The sequence below is a fragment of the Manacus candei genome, unplaced genomic scaffold (assembly GCF_025592945.1).
Source record: "Manacus candei isolate 608988 ecotype Guabito, Panama unplaced genomic scaffold, ASM2559294v1 h1tg000047l, whole genome shotgun sequence".
NCBI classification, from domain to species: domain Eukaryota; kingdom Metazoa; phylum Chordata; class Aves; order Passeriformes; family Pipridae; genus Manacus; species Manacus candei.
The window spans coordinates 1,984,678-2,008,461 of NW_026138095.1; the positions used below are offsets into that span (position 1 = coordinate 1,984,678).

Here is a 23,784-nt window from a genome sequence, read left to right on the forward strand (position 1 = left end):
TTCCAGCTAGGAGTTGAAAAACTTCTGGTTTTTTTTGTAGTCTAAATAAATTACTGGACTTGAAGAATTCCCCAGTTATTGTTTGCATATCTGATGCTCTGTGGTGGAAGCTCCAGGGTGCCAATAAAAAAAGAAATAATGCCTGGAAGTTGTCAGTTGTTCTTAACAACTTCTGTTTGTCCTACAGGCAAACCCACTCAAAGCCAGTCCTAAAATTGGGTGAGACTCCCTCTGTTTGCACACACAGAGCTGAAGTGTTGTTTTCTAAGACTGGGTAATACACAGAAATACAGCAGGAGGAAATTTAGGATGATGTTCTGATGTGGGATGGACTGATGGACAATTTGCAGCTCCACTGCTGGAATCTCTTTATTGTCTAATTCCAGGAGAGCCCAAAGAACCTCCTCTGGTTGCTCAGTCCTGTCACAGTGGATCTGCAGTAAAACAGCAGAGCTTCCAAGAATTCCTTTGCTCACATCCCCTCCTTGGATCAGGGCAAATCCTGCCACACAGAGCAAAATTCAGCCTCCTGGGAACAGCCTGAATCTGGTGGGGTTGGTTTGTTTGTTTGTTTCTTTTTGTTTCATTTTGTTTTGTTTTTTTTGCTTCTGTTTTTTGTTTCTGTTTTTTGTTTCTGTTTTTTTTGTTTCTGTTTTTTGTTTCTGTTTTTTGTTTCTGTTTTTTGTTTCTTTGTTGCTTTTCTTGTTTTGGTTCGGGTTTTTTTTTGTTTTGGTTTAGGGGTTTTTTTTGTTGGTTTGTTTTGGTTTGTTTTGCTCGGTTGGGTTTTTTTTGCTGTTTTTTTTCTGTGCTGTGAGTTGAACAGGATGTTCAAAGCCTTGGAAGAGGGACTGAAATAATCAGAATTTATCTGAGAGCTGAGCAGGAGCTCCTGGAGCTGTCAGTGAGCTTCTGGGAAGCCACAGACTGCAGGGCTGAGGTCATGTGCAAAATGAGACGTGGGTGTGCAAAAACCACCGTCCTGAGGGCTTTTCAAACTGTCCCCACTGCCAAATACACTCAGAGCTGGGAGCTCAGAAAGAACCTTCAGCTCCTGGGTTCTTTTAGGTTCTCTACAGCTCAAATAACTCCTGACCATCCCACACATCACTTCCGTGGCCTCTTTATTTAGGGTTCTCCAAGACATTTGATGCAGTTCATAGTCTGAATTTACAATCACTGCTGAGGGCAAAGAGCTCCCATCCCCATCTGTGGGTGGAGATAGGATCTTTATGGCTATTTTTGTGGCTCTAACATTCTCACTTCTCCTTTCCAGCATTTCCAGGGAGATAAGGGAGATGAAGCCTGAGTAAAGCTGGAATCTGTGACAGCTGGGAGATTCACTCTCAGTTTGCAGAAGTTATTTTCAGGGGTAATTCTGAATTTTGGGGCTAAAAGGGAAGTGTTCTATTTCTATGTTCTATTTGATGTTCTGTTTTGATGGTGTAATTGCTGTGAATTGACCTTATTTTGAAGCTGATATTGCAGTGAGGCATTCCCAGGGAGCTGAAACAAAGTTCACCCCCCCCCCCTTGTTCCATTCTCCACATTGAAGCTGGCAGGGAAAAGTTTGAATTCCTCCTTCCAAATCAGCATAGAAAGGAGGAGAAATTCCAATCCTTCCCAAGCTCCCTGGAAATCAGGTCCAGCCCCAGAGTGGTCCTGCTCTGGACCTCAGTGTCCCACCTCTGCATCCCACAGCAGTCAGTGCTGAGGTTCCCAGTGGGACTGGGATGGACCTGCAGCAGGATCATGGCTTGGCTTGGAAGGGACCTTCACCTGCAGGCTCTTGGTGCCAAATTAACCAGAGCCCTTTTCTAGTTTTGTTTTTCTCTCTTTGGTTTTTATGTATGTATTTATTTGGCAGCTCCAGCACTGAAGGTCACTCCCTCCCCTGCCAGAGTTTGCTAAGGTCTGTCTCAACTTCCAATTTCCACTCTTTGTTTTCTTTGCACCCCATTGCTTTTGGTAATTAGCCAAATTCTCCACCAAAGCAACCTGAGCCTAAACCCTGCTCCCACTGAGCTGGGCCTGCTGCAGCCCAGAGACCCAGCCCTTGGTCTCAGAGTCTGCCCAGGTTTTATTTTAAACCAGAACTGTCTGAGACAGCGTTGGAAAATACCAAAATCCCAGCGAGGACCTGTTTCAAAACCCCTGCAAAAATAATTGCAGCTTACTGAAAAACACTAAAAAGTGGTTTCCAAAGTGCATCTGCGTGTTTGGAGATGGGACAGTCTGCAATCAAGCAATGATTCAATGAAATTTGACCTCAGACTAATACATTTTGTCAACCTTTTTATTTTTCCAGCGCTGTCTGTGGCTGTTTCTTGCTGTCCCAAATCCCTCTCCCCCTCCTGCCTCGGTGGGGTGGGTCCTGACAGGTCCATGGCACGAGGGCAATCCTGGTTTTTCTGTGGTGACACACTCCCTGTGATTTGCAGCTCTATTTATGATGTGTTAAAGGGCATTTCCAGCCCAGGAGGAACCAGGGGTGTTGTGCTGGAGTTGGGAATCTCCTCACCTGGATGTCCAGGCCACGGAATTTCACACACTCGTGCCTGTGACGAGGCCAATAAATTGGGTTTAGCCAAATTCTGTCATCTGAGATGGGGCTTAAATTAGATCAGAGGCTTGAAGAGAGGGAGAATCCATTGAAAAATCGATTTTTCTCCCTGCTGCAAAGCATGCCTTAGTTTTATCTTAATTTTGGCTTTAATTAGTTGGTTTTATGCCCTCCTTCAGCCCCTCTTACTGCATATTTCACTCCCTTTCTGTACCATGGCAGCACAAGTGTGTTCACCTGCACTGCTTTTAATCTGTCAAGTCTGGTTCACAATGATAAAAGAAATCTGCTCCCAAATCCCCCACCCTTAATGCCCAGAATCATCCCTCCCACGTGGACTTCCAGAGTCTAGAGACAGTTTTTATGGTATCATCAAGCCTCGAGCTTCTGTCTGGCAAACTACAGAAATTCCACACCTTCAATTCTCTGCTGAAGTTTTGTTTGTTTTTTTTTTTTTTTTTATCAACTTGTAAATCATCTTCTGCCTTTTCAGTCCTTTAACTTTTCAGCTCTTTGTAATGTTTTACATCCCACAGCTCTGCATTGAGGACACTCAATATTCCAATTAATGCAGCCTTGGTGGATTTGAGGGATTCCCAGTGACAATAACTATTACTGTGCCTGCCAAAAAGTTGCTACTTTGAAAAAAACTCCCCACAAGAAGATAAAAAACATCCCACCAAAATAACTGGGCTTGTCATTGTTAATGATGTTCACCATTTCCAGGTTAGAGATGCAGGAAGGTTTCATGATTCTCCTTTAAATGGACCTTTATTATTTATTAATTTCCATTTTTCAGCTCTTTACTGTGTTGAGAGAAACTCATCTCTTTGTGGAGGAGAGAAAATCTGGATTCTTACTTTGGGACATTGGGTGTATCATTTAGATGTTTAAAGGTCAAGTGTTTGACCTTTAAGCCACACAGAGATGACTAAAATTAAGACAGCTCATGTCTGCAAGTGCTCTCCTCAGATTTTCTGTCTTGATTCATTCACAGATAAAATTACTTTAAACACTTGCTGCTTTTGCTCCTTCCCCCCTCCAGCTTTGTAAGGCTTCACTCATTCATTTTGAAAATTCATTTATTCATGGAACTCAGAGTCTTTCATTGCCCTGTGATCTGGCCTTTTGCACATTTTCTCACTTGGTAATTTCTGCAGTCGAGTCATAACGTGAAGTACATTATTCCAGCAGGATCATTTCACCCTCTGAAACTCCATCTGTCTCCCCAGGCTCCCCTTCACATTTTGCTTCTCCCGTCGACATAAAACCATCATTTTTATTTTCTTTGTTCTCCTCTTCTCATTTCCCTCTTGGATAATTATTTGCCTTCTTTGTTGGGGTGTTTCTGAGCCCAAATTCCCTTCTCTCCAGAGGACCTGCAGTTGTGGGGCCCTGCCTGCTGCTCCTCTGGGATGTCTGAGCTGGCTCTGAGTTGTCTTCTCAAATCCTTCCAACTTTCACATGAAATTTTAGATGGAGACTTATTTTGTCAAAACATATAATAAGTTTTTTATCTATATCTCTTTCATTTTTTGTGTCTCAGCTTGAGATGTGTGCAGACCATGAAAAATCTCCATGCTGTTCAGCTTTAGATCCCCAGGCCTGATAACACTTGCATGCCAAAATTCTTTGCTTGCTTTTTGCCTTTTACTTATTTACCTTCTCTGACTTTTCCTTCCATGCCTCCATTAAGACTGAGTCCAAAATCACTCCAGAACATAAACCCGAGTTTTGAGCACCCTCCACATCTGCCAAATCCTTCACCTCTCCCTCACTTGGAGTCAAAGGACAGAGAAAATGCTCAGTGCAGCTCATGATCCCACCTCAAATGAGGGATGGTGCAGGAGACAAAAGGTGTCCTGCTCCTTGATTAAACCCACAGAGCAATATAAAGCAAAAATCAAGGCAGGATTGTTCATTCTCATCCCTGGGAAGCACATCAGCACGTGCCCTGCCCAGGGCACAGCTCCTTTGCTGTGTTTGAAACCCATTTGTGATGGAATTGCTCTTCATTATGAGAAAAGCCTTAACAGGGTCCTGAAGCTATATGAGCTGGTTACAGCCCAAATTTTGCTGTACAACCTGTGTGGAACAGTGATTTCCTCCCACCAGGCAGTTCATCTGCTGCATCCCAGCAAGGTGGAGAGCAGAGAGTTTATGGGCTGAGCGGGTCCAGCGGGCTCTGCAATGCTGGCATAAAATGCAAATTATTTTCCATAATGAGACACGACTGAGACAGACACTGACAGACCTGAGAGGGCTTGGATTGATCTCCATGGAAGCCATGGGAATGCCATTCATAAATCTCCCTGCCATTTCCTCGAGGGCTCTTGGCTGTTGTTTCCCTGGCCTGATGCTCTGCAGTTTTACCACTGCTGGCATTTGGGGCCGTGTGTGTAATTTTGAGCTGGATAGTCTTGAAACCATTTAACTTGGGGAAGTAAATTGCTTGGAGCACTGTGAAAATATCACTGAGACTGTGTGGTTTCTAAACTCCTTTTTGCTGCAGTGTTACTGAATTATTTCCAGCTGCTTCCAGACACTCCTTGTTGCCTTGCAGTGGTAAATCTCCATCTCCTGCCTGTCCAGGTGATGCTTCTCTGTTTGGAGATGATGAAAGTCCTCCCAAAGCTCTGCTATGAAGTGTTTCTAGTGGTAATCCTTGACTTAGTTTTTGTGTTGGGAAACATATTTGCCTTCACAGAATCACAGGATTGTTAGGGTTGAAAGGGACCTCTGGAGATCATTTGGTCCAACCCCAATATCTACATCTAATCCAGCCCCACAGTATCAATATCCAGTCCAACCCCCCCTCCCCGATATTTCCTTTAGTAAATATGAGGTTTATTTGGGAAATGCTGAATTTTAGAACACAGGTAAAGCCTTTTTCCACTTTATCTCCAGCTCAGTGTGGATTGCCAGGTGACTTGGATGGTTCTCCCGTGGAACACAGGGAGCTCTGGTAAAACTTCCTGTGGAAGAAGCAGCTGAACTTGAGGCTGATGTGAATTCCAGAGTTCTCAAAGTGGCCAAAAACAGGCAGAACTGGTGATGCTCCATCCCTTTAGGAAGCTGTTGCCTCAAACATTAATTCAGTGCATTGTGGTTGAACAGTTCTGGCTGCTGACAAAGCTTTTATGCTGCAGCCACTGAGGCGAGTGGAACATGGGCCCATGGAAAAGAATAAAGTTCCCTCTGCTGACAGAGCCCTGGGAACAGCTACAGAAACCCAGGCTGGACTTGGCTTCCCTGAGCCAAAACCTGAAGAGGGTTTAGGTTCTGCTTCAGGGTGCTTTAAGCTCAGAACAGGCTCTGTTTTGATGTATTTTAACCATAACCTGAAAAGAAAGAGGTGAAGGGTGTGAAATGAGCAGGGCTAACTCATTTTACTGGCTCTGGGCTCACCCTGTGCACCAGTCCAAAACTCCTACACGTGAACTCGTTTCCAGAAAACTCATGTTGCTAAAAGCCTAACTAGAATTCACCAGGTCTCCTTTACTGTTGCTGTATTACTTCCAAAAATAGATTGTTTTTAACTTTTATGAGAGACTTGTTCTAGCAGAATAAAACTGAGATGCCAATGATAACAGGAAAGGGACTGTTAATTGATTTCAAATACTGGTGGTCTCGCCTGGTGCCAAAATTAATGACAATGATAATAAATTTATGCAGCTCTTTTCATCCCAGAGCTCCTCACAAAATGACTTACAAATTATTTAAAGGGAAGAGCAGCCAACGGTTGGGTAAAATATGGCAGCTGTTTCACACACACTGCACAGCACTTCAGGATGGTTTTCCAATGGAAACTGCAGGAGGAATGCTGGGAGGAGGTATTACTGAGGCTGGAATTTGTCCAGGTTCCTCGGATTTACACACTTTTACAACACTTTCTGGGAGATCTTTAAGCATCCTGAATGCTCGAGATAACCATCTGCAGCTTCTCCTGCTCCTGCTCTGCTCCAAACTTGAGTGTTCAAAAATAGCAAGGCAGGGATGATACTTTTAGCAACCAGAGCTTGCAGGGTATTAATAGATGGTGAAAGTCTCAGCTCTCCCCAAACCACTAAGAACATGTTTTCAATTGCAAGTGTTTTAAAGTGGTTTGAGCCCTGATGACTTGTTTGTACAATGGGAACTTTTCAAACAGGCCTCCAAGACGGGCTGAACCTCCTGGTCATCTCTTCCATTTTCTTCAAAAAAAAAAAATAAAAATAAGGGGGAAAGATGCCAGTGTGGTTATTTGCTTCAGGATTTCTCCATATTTCCCTTTGGAACCGTTCCCCAGGGAATACAAGCTCCTGGTGCTTGCAGGGGAGGGTGGCAGGGACGTGCAGAGGGGGCTCAGCTCCCACGTTCCTGCTCTGGCTGCTCTGGATTTGTGAGACCATTGGCAAAACCACCTGAAAACTGAGTAAATCACCCCAGTTAAACTGGAAGGCTGGAATTCCATTTCAGAAATTCCAGGCCCGTGTTGTTCTGGCAGCTTTTTATCTTTGTATCATCCTGAAAAGATCTGCAAAACGCAGAGCATGCACAAAATGCCAGTTTATTTTGAACACAGTGAACAGGTGAAAACTTTACATCTGTTTTCTCCTGGTGATGGAGTTGGTTCTCAGCAGTTTGGGGTCACTTGGGCTGTGGCCCCAGGATGCCCCACGTGGGTTTGAGCAGAGAGCTGGGGGGGATTTTAAGCCCCAAGGGTCAATCCCCCCATTTTGTTCTGTGCTCTCGCAGTGCAGCCAGTGGTGCCTCAATTCCAGGCACACCAGCACTGGGGGCTCAAACCTGCACATGCCCTGGCTTCTCTAAATATGATTTTTTCCCTTAAATTCTCTCATTTTGCTGAATTATCCTCACTGGGTGGAAAAAATTCCCAGCAATTTCCGCTTATAACCCACTCCAGCTCTCCACACTGGGGACAGGGTGTGTGGCAGCCCCAAAACTGGCGTCAAAAGGCAGAGTTCCCTTGGCTTTTCTGCCCAGAGTCCCCAGTGAGGGATCTCAGGCACACAGTCCCCTCAGCTCTGCTGAGGATCCCAAAAGCAGTGGCAGGGAGTGCAGGGCAGCCCCAGGAGTCTGATCCTCCTCCTGCAGTGCCACGTCACTGCTGTTTGTTTGAACAGCCCCTTATCTCCCCCCCAGCCCTGGCAGTGACCTCACTGTCCCCGGGGGCAGCTGTGACATCAGCAGTGGCCACGCTGCTTCCTGAGAATTTTAACCCTGTCACAGCCAGTTATAAATTCAGAGACACTTCAGGTCACTCTGCAAACCTCTGAGATCCCCCAGTTTTCTCTTGGTGCAAGAACAGAGTGTCTGTTTTGCCTGACCTGGTCAACAAAGCAGGAGCAGCCAAATAAATCTCTATATTAAGTGTTAAATTCTGTGTAACCTAGACTACGTTGGGGATTTAAAAGTCTCAATATACTTGAGCTTTTTTTTTTCTGCAGCTTGGGAAGGGGGAAATGTGTGGCATCACTTTGATACTGAACATGCCCAGAGCACCACACTAACCCACTAATATCAATATATTAATAATATTATCAATATTATTAATATTAGTAATATTAATATTATTGTTATATAAAATAAAATATTATGTATAAATATAATATATTATATGAAATAGAATATTATATATAAATATAATATATTATTAATATCAATATATCAGAGCCATTGGCTTACCACTGTTTAGGAATGAGGGAAATGACTTGGAAATCTCTCATTTTCTGGCTCTGCCCCTCCCAGCCTCGACAACTTGGCAGTGACTGCAGTGCTGAAGGCACCTCTGGTAGAGGAGCCATCACTCCTAACAGGAATTACACAGCTCCACGTTCCCAGGTGGACTGTGAAGAGCTGGCTTGATGGCATTTTGCATAATTCAAATTACAGCCCCTGTGAAGCTCATCTTGTACAATGAGCTCGTTGGCAAGAACATCTGCAAACTAAATAAATCACCCCAGTTCAACTGGAAGGTTGGGATTTCATCTCAGAAATCCCAGCCTTGTGTTGTTCTGGCAACCTTTATCTTTGTATCAGCCCAAAAATACAGAGAATGGATTTTTTTTTTCTTATACACAGAATGACAGTTTATTTTGAAGACAAATAATCAACTTGTGCAGCCTGCAGAGGGTTTCACAGCTGGGAAAGGGGGGGACAGTGGTTTTAGATGGTTGGGCTGGTAGAGACAAAGGTGTTTTGCCTTTGTGCTCTTGTAATAACACATTATCCACATTATCCCAGGGCAGCTATGAATCCAAGGAAAGAGTTTTCTATTCTTGCTTCATTCAAATAGTAATTCAAAGTGGTAGAGCTGCTGACCAGTGCTCTGCAACTACAGCACACACTGAGAAGGCAAATCCCAGAGGGAAATGGGTCAATATGTGTTCTTTTATTCATATAAAAGCCATAGATATTTTCATAGAATCATAGAATCACAAACTGGTTTGGGTTGGAAGGGATCTCAAAGATCATCTTGTTCCAACTCCCCATTTTGCCCCAGTTTTGTTTAAAATATTATTTTTTTTTTCCAGTTCAACAGGTGGGTAAAATCAACCAGAATCTCCCTGAATCACAGAAGTCCAAAGCTAAACTGGGATCTGGTGCCACTTCCAGCTCCAGTGACCACACTCTGGTCCTTGCTGTGGGCCAGAAGAGCATCTCCCAAGGAACATTCCAGAGATGAGACATCCTGGAGGAGCAGCAGCTGCTCAGCTCAGATCTCATTCAAATCTTGGAATTTCTGCTTCTTCCCTAGAATTAAATACAAGATAAAGGATTTTAATGCACTACAGAATTAGGTCATTTATTTACATGTTTAAGCAAAGAAATGAGAGTGGTTTAATTTCAGTCTAATGAGGGCTTTGAGCCAGATATCTGAATGAGAAGTTCTGAAACAAATTTGGTCAGTGAATCTGGATTATTCCTACATTTAGGTGCTAATTATTATAAACCTTCTAGAGCAAAATTCAGACCTTAGGAAGCCCCATCCTTTAAAAGGCCCAATCTTCCTCCATGGTTGGACCTGAAGGATTGAGCTGTGAAATTAGGAGTCCCCAGTGGGAAGGATTAATCTGGACACACAGCTCAAGATTTAAGCAGATTCTCTCTGTTTCAACTGAGATTTCTCATGAATTGTAGACAAAAGTCTCTGCTCAAGTGGGAATTATTTTGTGTATGAGAGCTTAAATAGCTCTCATGGAAAAACATAACAACAGCTCCCAGCACACCAAAACTGACTTCTTAATGAATTCTTCCAGTGAATAATGTTGAGAAGAATGGCCCAGAACTGCTCCAGCAGCATTAACAGTGAGCCAGCAAACAGTGCTGCACTGATTGCCCTTTGCCAACCCGGCCAAGGAGCTGAAATATTGACTAGAAAATGTAACTGAGCTCAGAGGTAGAAATTAGGCTTGTTAAAAAGTGTGATTGCTGCCCTGGCATGTTTGAGAGCAGTCTGGGGGTCCTGTTTAGCCATTCCGACCCCCCCTGCACCCCCTGTCCGGGGCTGCAGCTTTGCTGTCATTAATAAAGCCAAAAGGGAGAGGTGGGGCCACATGTGGTGTCAATACACTTTAATTAAGTGTAATAATTCCCCTTTTCCTGAGGTGGACGTGCTAAGACGGATTTCTCTGCAGAGATTTATTCCCGGCCGGGCTCTGCCGAGCGCTGAGCGGAGCGTCAGTGCCCTCTTTGGGAACACCGGGATTCTGCAGGAATCAGGCAGAGCCACAGCTCCGGGTGCTTCCACACGGCCACTTCTCCGAGTGTTTTATAGTTCTGCTCACCCCGGAGCAGAGACCCTTCCCAGCCCGAGCTGTAAAACACGTTCAGCCGCGGCTGAACTGCAGTGACTCCCCGGGGAATCCTTAATTTGATCAGGGATTTACCCGTGAGACCCTCCTGGGTGAGTCTCTAGACCTTCCATCAGGCTGGGACATCCCGGGGTGGAGCAATGTCACTGCCAAACCTCTTACCTGAGCTCATTCTTCTTTGTCACCTGGTCTGAGGAGAGCCAAGAGCAGGGAACCCACCGGGGAAACCCCTGGTGGTAAATGCTCTGCTCAGATTTGGGCTGAAAAGCTGAAATAGTCAGATCCTGCCAAATTTAATGGGATATAAATCCTTCAAAAATCCCTGTCTAGATAACCAGAGTTCGAAGCATGGAATATGCACTGAATTCAGCAACTAAAAGACAGATTTTAGCTCTCCAGGTTTAGGTATTTCAAGGCTGGGCACAAGAAGATGTATCCTTGCTTGGGATGATGGCTCAGAGAATTATTACATGGAACTGTCGAGCTCAGGACTAAAAGACAAGGCTGAAAGGGTTTATTGGGGTTTTTTAGTAGGTATTTAGGGGTTTTATGTGACTGCAAAGTCACTGGAAGTTTCTGGTTGGTGTCTGTGCAGTCCCAGGGAGAAGCAGGCGGTGATGGAGCTCCTTGGAGCATCCCGGGAGGGAGCTGGGCAGCCCAGGAGGGAGGCACCGAGCTCCGCTAAGCTGAGCTTTCCGGAGAAAGGGAAGGTTGAGCGGGAGGGAGGGGACTTTCAAACTGATCGGGAGCCGATAGCACGGCACAAAGCTCCGGATTAAAGGCACCGGTGCTCGCTGGAGGTCACTTTTCATCCCGCAGGATAATTCCTGCCTGTTGCAGGCTTGGAAACGCCATCTCCCCTTCCCCATCTGCTTTAGCAATCTCTTCCCAAAACAAAACAATATTCCCCCAGCGCTTGTGGTACAACAACACAACCCTCTGATGGAGGGAAGTGCCCTGCTGGGCTGGAACTCCTGCCCTGCTCCCCGGGCTGAGTCAGCCCGGCCCGGGCAGGGGCTCCTCACTCTCACATGGAACGCTCGGGAAGATCCACCTGGGACAGGGAATGAACGATCCTGCTGAGTGAGGGAAGCCCCGAGCAGGCAGAAGTAGGGCCAGGGAAGAAGCAGATCCTGCAGGAGGTTTTGCCTGATGCTCAGGATGGATCAGATAAACAGGGATTACAACCTGAGCCAGCTTTGAGCTGAGCAGTGGCACATCCCGATTCATCCGATGGATGCCCAGTTTAACCCAGTTTTCCTGTGCTGGATCCATGTGCAGCAGGGCTGGGACACAAAGTGCTGTTTTCAGGCTGGATCTGGGCTGTGCTCTCCATGCAAAGCAGAGCTGAAGTGCCAAACCCTCTGACTGCAGGAGCAGCCTGTCTCCAGCACAGCAACCCCATCCTGGTTCCAGGGGCACCAGAACCAGAGGAATCTGACAAAGAACTGGCAGTGCTGTTGGGAAAGGGGAACAGTGTCAGGTGAGGAAATAGGGAGAAAAACAGAGACACAACCAACCAGGCAGAAATGATTCCTACAGTGGTGTGAAAAGAGGAAAGGATTTAATCCCATATCTGCAGATCTCACCAGACAAGAGTTGTCAAATCTGTGTAGGAGTTGAAATTTTTTGCAGTGATAAGTGTGGAGGAACGTCAGCCCCTCCTCGTGCACAGCTCTTTGGCATGACAGCTCTCCAGGAGCTGGAGAGGACAACTCCAACCAAAAAATCCTGGAGAAAACGGCTTTGCATTTGCAAGCCAGACTTCCATGGCAAGACTCAGCCCCAAGCCCAGGGTGGGAAAAGAATGAAAAGCCTCAGAAAACCTGTTGCCAGCCTGGGATAAACTGCAACTTCTGATTCCAAAATTCAGACCATCAATTCTCCTTTTGGTCTTACTGTTTAAAAAAAGCCTCAGGGGTTTGTTACCCCCCCCCATGTACAGCACATGCTTCATCAACTCAGGATAATTTCCTTTCAAAAGACTTTAAAATACTGAGGAGTTTTTCTACATTGCATTGACATAAATATCACATATGCTGCAAAAAATATTAAACCTCGTAGGAAAAACATTGAGATCACTTTGTGGCTTGGACATTCACAGTTATAACAGACACATCTTATTTCTTTTCTAACACCTTGCTTTAAGTCACATTTCAATTTAGGACAACCATGTCTGCACCCAAATATTACCAGACATGGTTTAGAATTTGCTCTCATATTCAAAAGGTTATTTCTGAGCCTAATCCAACCTAATGCATGTGAATCCAAACATGCCAGCGTGGGGGAAACCCAAGCCTTCCTTGGTGGCTGGGAGCAGCAGTGACCCGTGCCCTGGGACTGCAGAAGAGGTGCTGGCAATTTGCAAATCCATCAACAGCCCAGACTCCCGACTCATATGGTTTGTGTTTCAGCCCTTCCGTGGCCCTTTTCCAAAGCCTTGGTCTCGCTCCATGTCCTGAGGTTTTCCTGGCTGCCAGGGGAGGTGGCTGTGCTTGTCCCTGGATGTCCCTGGAGCTGGGTTGGGTCTCAGCTCCCTGCCCAGCCTTGCCACAGCTCTGGGCTGCCCTGAGCGAGCCTTTGCTGCTTTTCTATTTGCATTACAGTCACCCCAGTGCCAGACCTGCCTCTTGCCAGGAGTTTGCACAGCCTTTGACACCAACCCCCCCCAGAAAACCCCTCCAGGAGCAGTCAGGGTGCTGTGATCACAGCACAGCACAAATCACACCGAGTGGTGTTTCGCTGACACCTCTGAGCCTGTTTCACTCCTGTGCTGAGGATGTTCTTCCAACCCCACGTTATTACAGCAGCTTTGTTCCATTAGAACAGCAGAGTGTTAAAACTGCCTTCAAAAAAAATCACCCTCAAATATCTGGACTCTCAAGGACGGGTCCTTGAAAGAGAAAGCAATAATCAGGAGGAAGCCAGCCAGCTATGGCTCAGATTTTATAATGTTTTCCTGCTGTTATTTTCACCACAGGCTATTTTATATTCCCCACTTCTCTTTTTTTTTTCTTTTTTTTTTTCCCCCCTCGTGAAGCTGTTTTTTAAGGTCACATCTGTTGAGGGCACATAATGATTTTTATGACAACTTTGCAGAGAAGTGGAGCCCTTGGATGCAGAGGGAACTGCAGGGAAACAGGTTCATATCAGGGGGGGATTTTTCTCCATCTTGGGACATTTTCTCAGGTCACACTCAGATGATCTGTCTAACCAAGAAGTGCCTGACCTGAGATCCAGCTATGAGAACCAGCTAAAACCACAGTGGGAGAGAAACAAGGATGGCAGAGCAACAGTTTTTCTGCAAAATGCCTCTCACTGAAACCAAAGCACTTTGAGTGTGAAAAAGTGGAAGGCAGAAAAAGTAAAAATATTTAACAAATAAGTCCTAGGTTTTAAGGATATTTTTTAAAGGCTCAAAAGAGCTCCTGAGAAGATTTTTAGCAAGATCTGTTGAGTATTTCATAACATGCCCAGCTGTGTGTGTGTCTGAAGGGGAATATCTCTTGATATTGTTTTAGGGACACCCAGTGGGGAAATTCAAGAGCACAAAGATGACTGAAAAAAGGTCCATAGAAAACTCCCTGGAGACCTTATTGAGGCCTTTCAGGACTTAAAGGGCTTTGTAAGAAAGATGGGGACAAACATTTAGCAGGGCCTGTTACAAAAACACGAGGGGGAATGGTTTTAAACTAGAAGAGGGAAGATTTAGACCAGACATAAGGAGGAATTCTGAGCTGTGAGGGTGGTGAACACTGGCACAGGTTGCCCAGAGAGGTGGTTGATGCCCCATCCCTGGGAACGTTCAAGGTCAGAGTCGTGGAGCTCTGAACATGGTCTGGTGAGAGATGTCCCTGCTCACTGCAGGGGATTGGACCAGATGGCTTTTAAAGATCCCTTCCAACCCCAAATACTCCTTGAATTCATGTGAACTGTCCTGCACTAGACCTTCCCCCAGTCTCTATCCACCATCCTTTGGACACACTTCAGTCTTGGGGCTCTCACTGACTCTCCCCCTCAGCTCTGAGCAGGAAGGTGTTGCCTGTCCATCCACCAGGGAGTCCAGCTCTGCTCTCCTCTATGCTTTTTGCTTTTTTAATCCAACATGAGCCATGGATAAATCCAGAAACATGGCATTTCAAATCCACCTCGTGTCGACGCAAACGACTTCGGACAGAGCGAGGCAGGAGATTCCCAGGTTAACCTTCTCCCCACGTGGAAGATCCCATCGTAGGAGTGCTGCACGAAATTATGGCAACTGACTTCTGGGAGCTGCTCTGGGAGCTCTCCCAGTCGTTTTTCAATTGATATCCCTTAAATAACCTTAATTATGTGTACGTTGAAGTGCCTCATCCAGCGGGGAAAATTGAGGAAGACACTTATTAAAAAGAGGCACCAGCACATGTGGTATTATTTTTACAGTCATCCAGCGTGTTGATATAAAGTATTACATTTGAGTCAAAGCTCATTTGGGTGAGGAGTTAGAGTGAAAGCCGAGCTGCCCCCGCATTGTGTCTCCGGTGACTGTCCAATTAGCGGGTGATTAGCCCCGCTAATATCAACAGAGCCATTCCTGTGGCAGCCTGACAGTTACATCACCGCAATTCCAGCCGCTTCCCGAGGCTTCCTGACTCCGACCCAAACCCTCCCCAGGGACAGGGGATGTTGCGCAAGGGGCGCTCCGGGAGAAGCCGGAGGACAGAACGGTGTCTTGGGCAGGCCAAATATTTGCGTTGGTGTTTTGTTTGTTTTTTTTGTGTTTTTTTTTTTTTCACCGTTTCCCGGTGTTTTTTACCCCCCCAACATCCGACCTGTTGTTCGCAGCTCCCGCCGCTGCCGAGGAATTGTTTGTTTTCGCGGAGATTTTTCCTTGACCTTCAGTGCGAAGTTGCTGCTCGAGCTACTGAACAGGGGTTTGTGCTGATGGTGCCTCGGCCATAAATCACGGCAGAGGAGGGCTGGAGGTGCGCGGGAGTATTTATTTGTTTTATTTAAAAAAAACCAAGCTGTTCGAATTCCCAACCATTAGCAGAACACGTCTTTTGCCTGTGTAGAGAGTTTGCAAATAAATAAGTCCTTTTAAACAGCCCCATCCCTGTTGATCATCTGTGGTTTGTTACTCCTCTGCCTTTTCCCTCTCAAGTGTTGCCAGGAAACCAAGCTGGGCTTTATCTGCCTCTGGACAAGCAAACTTCTTATCTTCCACTTTGCTGTAAGTTTATATCACTTCCTAATACTTTCACCTGCTCCTTCCATCACTTTTTGAACTCTTTTCTTCAGACTCTGTGTCCAGCCTTCCACTGGGCTTTAAAGCCATGGGAGCTTCATCAGCTTTTTGGTTTAAAAAAAGAAAGAGGGAAGAATCCTGACCTTAGATCTTTTCAATTGCAAAGAAAGTCTGCTTTTAGAAGATTTTGAGCATCTGCTTCTGAAAAAAAAATAGAAGTTTTGAAGGGAGTTCCAGCTGGGTATCAGCAAGGGAAGCATTGACATTCCCTAGTTATTTTTCTTATATATATATATATATATTTGAATCAGCTAATATATAAAGATTCAAATATATATAGGAGAATTATGTATATATAACTCATATATATATATGAGAGAATTATATAGAGAGATTTATAGAAATTTAACATGAGAGGAAGTTGTAGCCTTTGAAAAGGGCTGAGCAGTGTTTATAGTGGACAAGCTGCAGATGCCTTTCTATCCAACAGATGACTTTTGGATGTTCCATTTAATGCAAAATGAAAGTTAGAATTAAAATCTCCTGTGAGCTCATGGCAGTTTCACTGGAAAAGCTGAAGAACTGATTTTAGTAGCTCCTAATTTGGTTCAGAGCTGGGAATCCCTCTCAGAATTATGCCCAGCTTGAAACACCTGAGTTCAGAAATCCCTTCCTGGGATTCTGAGGTGTTTCTACAACCTTTAAAGAATATCATCTTCCTCTTCCACAAGAAAATGGGTCACAACCAACCTCACAGAACCCAACTGATGACAACTTCAGCCTTGCTCAGTCCTGCTGGTTGAAATTCTCTATACGTAATTAAAAACTCACAAATATTGATTTAAACCCAACACCGTCGTGTTCAAAGTCAATGGCAGAAAATCACAGAAAGGTTTGGGTTGGAAGGGACCTTAAAGGTCATCTCATTCCATGCTCTGCAATGGGCAGGGACACCTTCCCCACTGATGGTTTTTTTCAGTGCTCAGTGTTGCTTTTTTCCCCCCTCATTCTCCTTCCAGAAAAAAAATTCCTGACACTAAATGGAAGAATTTTAACAATCATCGATCCAGTTGTTGATATGACCACAATTATTTGTTCCAGATTGTCCAGTGTCCTGGACAGCTTTTTCTCCCCATGTTTACACATTATTCTTAAAAGCAGAGTTGCTTTGAAGAGGAATTAATTGGTCACTGTCTTATCCCAGGGGGATAAAACCAAAGAGAGCTCCCCTGGCCAGTGCAGGGATGGTTTTCTCATAAGCAATTCCATGGTCACCTGAGAAGCCTTTGGTAAAACATTCAGTAGCTGCAGGAAGTTCAGTCACTTCCTTATGGATTGCTGAGATTGGATGATGGGAACGTCCCAGGCAATGATGGCAAAGCCCCGACACGGGTGCTAAATTTGGCCCCAGCAAATTTGGGCTGGCACCAAGGACAGGGAGCTGTAAATGTTTTCTGAAATAACTTTGGCACCAGGATTGGGGATCTGTTCTAGATTACCATTACTGCTGCTATGGATGGCTGCAATTTCTTCCATGATTTTTCCTTTGCAGGCTCCCTACTAAGATCCATCTTGGGAGTCTGTAATTATTGGCTCTAGAAAAAAAAAAAACAACTTCTTTACAGTCTTATGCTGTCACTAATTTTTTTCTGGATTCTTTTCCACAACACCAACCTGGATCTAATCAACTTCCTTTTATGGTTAGTCCATCTACATTTACCTTTGAGGTGCAGAGTGAAGCCAGAAAGACATCCAGTCATAGACTCATAAAATATCCTGAGCTGAGGAGGTTTTCTGCACCCAGAGAATGAGTGCAGGTACCAAGGCAAATGAAATAAATTGAGTTTAATCATTTGTCATTTTTACATACAACCAAATTAATTGAATTTAATAATTTTTAATTTGCACATATAATCTGATTAATTGAATTTAGTAATTTGTAATTTCTCCATGTTTTAGTATGTTTTTTTATGGCTCACATCTGTGCCACTTGCAGTGGAATATTCCCTCTTTCCCCCATGTACAAACACTCATTTTTAATATAGATAATGTATTATTTTAATAAGAAATCCTTCCTTTTCTTCATCCCCAAAGGGGATGTCTTCATCCCCCTTTGAGGGATGTCCTTTGGTGAGACAGGAAGCCAAGAGAGCAAACTGGATTCATGGTGTGGAATGGTCAAAATCACTGGAAATCCACCAAATTCATTTGGTTTAGAAAGTTGCTCACTGTGTTTTCTCATCGGGCATCACGACCCATCCTGCTGGGAATGCCCAGGAATGGGGTTCTTCCCCCTCCATGCCCTGAAATCCTTCCAGGAGGGCATTTCTGAGGAGCAGAATTAGGGCTGTGGCTCTGGGTTCAACCCCAAACCCCTTCATTTCCTCTCCTTTCATCCAATGTAAATAAACCCTCGGTGGGGCTCGGAGGCTACTGGGAAGCTCTGAGTGCTGGTCATGTGTTCTAAATAAGGCACTCCCAAAAAAAGCAATGCCTGTAGGCTCAGGAAGGGAACTGGCAGTGGTGGAGCACAGAGGTCGAGGGGTGCAAGTGGAGCTTTTTCCTGTGTTTGTCCGAGGGGATAAACAGCAGGGGAGAAATGCTCTGCTCAAATAAAACAAAGCACAAGCAGGAAGAAAATAGATGGTTCTCCTGATAGATGGCAGCTTTGGCTAGATCCAACTGCTCATAAAACTGAGGGGCTTTGCTTGAGAAAAAAAGGTTTTTTTCCTCTGGTCAAACTGCTGCTTTCCCCCTGTTTTCTGTCCTCCAAGAGCAGAAAACCATAGTCTAAAAATAATTGTTGCCCAGACTGACTTGAAAATTGTTGAAAATGGAGCTAGAAGCTGCATATGTTTCTGTCTTACAGCATTAAACCTGTTCCTTTCTCTACTAAATAGTTGTAAAACCACCACAGAAACAAGAAAAGATTGCATAAAGTACAAAGAAAAAAGATTGCGTTTAAGATTGTGTAAAGTCCAAAGTGTCTTATTTGCAACCACTCTAATAATCAACTGCGATCAAATAGCACAAATATTGTCACTGTTTAATCAGGTGCTTTTCAAGTCCAAAATTCAGACCCAGGAGTCTCCCTTCCTCCATGTTACTGGTTCAGACCCCAAGATTTGGGGGCATGGAATATGTGCCAGTTTTACTCACTATAATCTGGTCTTGCTTCTCCAGCTGAAGGGCAAAATAAGAGAAAATACAGTCCTAGAAATTGTGGGGAAGTCACTGGGAGGGGGATTTGCCCCATCACAAATAACACTCCCCTTTAATGCACCCAAGCTGGCAAAATCCATCTCAGAAAGGCTAAAGAAGCTCATAGATGTCACAGAAAGGCTTTAGCCCAACAGAATGGTGTCTCTGCTCTATTCCCATCTCTTTCCCAAAATGTCTAATGTAAGGCCCAGCCTTCCTTTAATTTTAGTTTTTTTGGCCGGCTGCAGGAGTTTTAAAGAGATCATAATGATCCCTAAATCACAGATAACTGAACCTCTCAAAGCTGACCCCTGCTCTGCTCATAAAGCCATCCCTTGCCAGCTCTGCTGGGAGTGATTCTCAGTCGATTTGATCTCCAATAAATAACGGGGCTGGGTAAACAGGTGAACTCACAGTGGGCAGGACAATCCTCACGCCTTCCCCGGCACACACAGCCCCAGGGCCAGCAGGAGGGACACTCAGGAGACTGGCAGGACACACAGCTGTGGCCACTGCGCTTTTTCAAGGGCTTAAATGGCCCTCGAGTGTGATTTTATACTCTAAAACCTCCTAAAATACGACCACATCCTAAATGCATTAAGGATTGTTCCAGGGCCCCCTGTGGTTAAATGGAAGAACCAATATCCTCGAGCTGCTCTGCAAATAGGAAAAGAAAACTACATCAAATGTGGGGAGGACCACGATGGGGAATAAAGGGATATGTCTATTTTGCTTGGGTTTGAGGGAAGAATAGGGAATCAAATGTCTTGCCAGTGCTCAGGTTCATTTCTTGCTGTGGTTTGGGACAGGGAAAGGATAATGAAGACTGATCAAAATGAGCCAGAAACGATCATAAAACGCCTTAATTCCTGAGACCGCCTTGAGAAATAAGACAGACAGACAGATAAACAGACAGACTCATACTTGCCTGAAGACCTGCTGTTTGTCAAATTTACACCAAGATTTTTATCTGACGAGAACTTAAATTGGCCTTAAATTTTCTCTCACTGCCGATTCAACCCTGAGGAACGTTCGCTGCGATTTCCTCGGAGTATCTTGCTAAAATAACTCATTTTTCCTTAATAGCTTTGCTAACTCTACATCCATCCTGTAGCACATCGGAGTTCCAAAGTAGTTCTCATGGATAGAAAGGATTAATAGAAGCAGCTGATCCTTTAAGACAGTTTTAGTTGACTTAAAACCAGAGGCAGAAAGCTGGTTTTATGGACTCCTTCTTTTCTCTGGGTATTCTTTGAGTCTAAACATTTCACCTCGTTTTCAGCTTCGTGTCATTGCATTCGACTTAATGTCACTGCATTTGACAGGACTGGCTGTTTCTAATTAGAATGTTCCAAGGCTAATCAGCCAAGCCAGGTAAAATCCACTGCACAGGAACCGACTGGCCCCGTCTGCCTGGAGGACTCCCCGGGCTGGAGGGACTGTCAGGTCCTATAGGATGTCAAACCCTCCGGAGCAGCTGAGTGAAACCAGATGTGCTGAGCCCCTGTCCAGGGCTACCTTCCACGGCCACGGAGCAGGTGGTTGGTGATTATCAGCTAAGCTGGAAAATCTGGGTTGGTTTTGTCCTTTTTGCAGCCTTTCGAAGGTGATTCTGGAGGAACAAAACGAAGCTCGTTCCCACTCAGCACTCAGGAGAGGTGGGTCTCACTTTACCCAGCTTTCCACCCCATATTCCTTTCATGGCTTCTCCCCCTTTTTGGTCTGGGGCCCAGCAATTTGCTGAGCAAGGTCTCCAACCCAGCAGTGGGACATCATCCAGTGCAGTGGGTGGTTGCAGAGTGTTGGGGAGAAATTTGAACAGGCCTAGGTAATAGAAAATTCCTAAAGCCAGTCATAAAATCACTTCTTTTAAAAAAAATTATTCTCATGCATGAGAATTTGATCCCTATTTTTGCCAGAAATTCTGAAATTTGCCACGTTTTCATCAGCTCCTAAATTTGAGTTTTCTGGTCCCATCCTGTGAGTTGAAAACATGGATTATTAAGCTCTTTTTGATCTCTTTAGCCTCCCTAATTGCCTTTCCCGAGCTGTGCAGTCCATTTGTACACCCTGGAATCCTTTTTGGGCACAAACCCAGGAGATTTGACATCCACTGGAAGCAGCAATTCGTAATTTCTCATGTGTATCCTGAGCTGGAATTGTTCAGCGGGAGAAAATCACAAAGTTAGCAGAGGGAAAATAACTGTAACAGTAATAATTCATCCCTGTATCATGAATTGAGGTTTAAACCACAGTCCTCTGAAAGACTTTGTAAAAACTTCAACTGATTTCAACTCTTTCTGTCAGGTTCAAGTTTTTTATTTGCAGTGAATTCCTGTGTGTAGGACTGAAACACATCTGAAGGAGTGGTTAGTGAGGCCTGTGTGTAATATTGTGCTGGATATCAAATATATTATAGAAAATCAATATATAATATAGATAGGCAGAAGAATTACTTGTATTTCTCTATATGGACTTGTTCTTTACAACCTTGATTTTCCTCTTGATTTCATTGGATCTTCTCTTAGAAATGAATGTAGAGGTGATAACTTTCTACTAAACACTAGAAATCTCATGGAAAAACTCTCTCACCACTGAGGTGGCTCTTCCAGAAAGAAACTGTTTCTTGTCATTATTTTATAGTGTGGCAGCTTCTTTTTTGACTTAAAAGAAGTGCCTGTGTCTGTTCTGCAAACGTGGAACTCTTGCCCTCATCTGCAAAAGGAAACAATTCTGATCTCATTTGCATCCCTGTCACTGGATTGATTTATTCTGAGAGGCCACAACTTGATTGGATTGTCAGCAAAATAAAAAAAAAGAGGAGCAAAAGGAACGTTGGCCTTGGAACAAGTTTCTTCCCATGGTTCAGGAAGAGCATCGTCCCCATCTGCTTTCCCTTTCATTCCTGTATTAGTTACACTATTTCCTGGCTCCTGCTTTCACAGCTTCCTTTGCTGTTATGTGGTCAGGATAATGGAGGGGAATATTATAATAGGGAGAAACAGGCTGTGAACTCGAGCTGGATGAACCTTGCCAGGATTTATCTCCTCGCAGAGCTGATGAGATACCAGGGAGGTCTGGGAGCTTGGGTAGGTGGCACAGCCCGTGGAGTTTGATGTTGGCCACTGTAAATAGAAGAAATGCAAATAATAAAGTCCCTTGTCCTTGCTTTTATTCATCCCTTCTCCGCAGGCTTAAGGAAGAGCTTTGTCAGAAGAAAATCAGTGCTGAAACAGATAAGAGAATAATAATTTGCTAACAGATACTCTACCATGTTAAAAACAATCGCTCTTTTTTTTTATTATTATTATTATTCCAGCAATACCTTTGCTCCCTGTTGTTCTGTAGCCTTGTTCCTTCCAGGAAAATGTAACCCTATCATCCAATGTTTCTTAATTCCTTGCCATAGCAATGAACCTTGAGTCAGGCTCCTGCTGAGCAGCTCGGGAGCGTGGTGATGTTCGGTAGAGTCAGCTTTGCTTTCTGCATAATTGCAACCCAAGAGCCTGTGCTGGTATAATGGGCATGCAATTTAAAATACAACAAATCTCCCCAAACTGAACAATCTACTAAACACCTTTTAATTTTTCTCAGCAAATTCAATTTTTCTGCTGTTTCCTCCTGCCCCTTCCTCGTCAGCCTGCAGCCCATTTCCCACCTTCTCCTCCCTCACTGAACCCTTGCTGAACCATGAGGGGAGAAGGGATGGGATTTGCCATCTTAAGAAGGAACAAAGCAGCTCCAGCAGACCAGTGTTGACTGGTGCAGACCAGTGTTGACTCCTTGGATACTGGGAGCTAAATCCCCTTTTGTTCCCCCTCTCTGGTTCCAGGAGCCAGCTGGTGCAGTGCCCATCCACCACGTGCTCCTGGCACCCTTGTGCAGGAGCAGGGACTGTGTGTGGCCAGGGCACAGCAACCTCCATCCCTGGCATGGGAACAGCTCTGGGGGGACCCTAAAGAGGCAGGTGCAGCTCAGCTCCAACCAAAAGCTGGGCAAAGCCATTCCATTGCACCTTCACCCTTCCTGCTTCGGTGTCTCTTTGGTTCAACTGCAGCTCCAGAGCTCAGTGTGCATCTTATTTGTCACAGAGAACAAAGGCCACTCCTGTGTGCTCTTCATCCCCCCATTTATGCTCCTTGCAAGGCTCAGGACCCCCCAGTGGGAAAATGGCTGAAAAACCATGGATAAGGAGTGCTGCAAATCCTGCTGGAATAATCAAAGACACCTGTCACTGGGAGAAACTGCTTTCTGGTCAAAGCACAGCTTTTGCTAATGGAGATATAGGGGATCATCAGGGCTGCTCATAAAGCTGAGGTTTCAGTTTTCCCCTTGTGGGCAAGGGGTTCGTGTTCACTTTCTGCTCGTTCAGAAATAGTTCAACCACTTTGCTGGAAGTGGTTGAAAAAAATGTTATTTAAAATGTTAAACAGGTTCCCTCCCCTCAAGCATCTGCCAACATTTGCCCCTAAAATGAAAGTTTAGGGGAATTTTGAGGAAATGAAACATTGGTGAGATTTAGCCAAAGGTCTAGCTTCTTCTAAGTAATAAATTGTGTTTGTGGAAGAGTCCCCTGGCCAGATCTGCCTGTTTCTTCATTTGGAGCTACTGGATCCCACTCATTATTTTGCATTAATTCCTCTAATAGCAGCAAGCACACTCCACACATCCTGATGTTCCAACTCAAAACTGCATGTTACTCTGGTTTTTTAGAGCCTGACTGAAAATTCCTTCTTTGCAGCTCCAGATTTTTTAGCAGCTCTGATTTGTTGCCGTGCTCCTCACTCCTCTCCTCAACAGCTTCACATTCTATCGATTTTCCTCCTCTCCACTGCAGAAACCTTCTCATCTGACTGATGGGAGATTTCAGGAGCCCTGAACTGAGGCTTCCTCCTCCCCTTCCAAAACAGTTCAATAATCTTTTCTCTCTCTTTTTTTTCCCTTTTTTTTTTTTCCCTTCTTTTTTTTTTTTTTCTCTT

At 44.6% G+C, this 23,784-nt stretch overlaps 1 long non-coding RNA gene across 1 annotated transcript; it reads right to left on the bottom strand.

The window, feature by feature from the left end:
• Nucleotides 1-2,341: 2,341 nt before the first annotated feature.
• Nucleotides 2,342-4,519, bottom strand: LOC127475710 (uncharacterized). Its single transcript, XR_007906302.1, has 3 exons — nucleotides 4,223-4,519; nucleotides 2,519-2,555; nucleotides 2,342-2,440 (listed from the first exon to the last, which is right to left on the bottom strand). It is a non-coding gene; the product is annotated as an uncharacterized LOC127475710 (long non-coding RNA).
• Nucleotides 4,520-23,784: the final 19,265 nt, after the last annotated feature.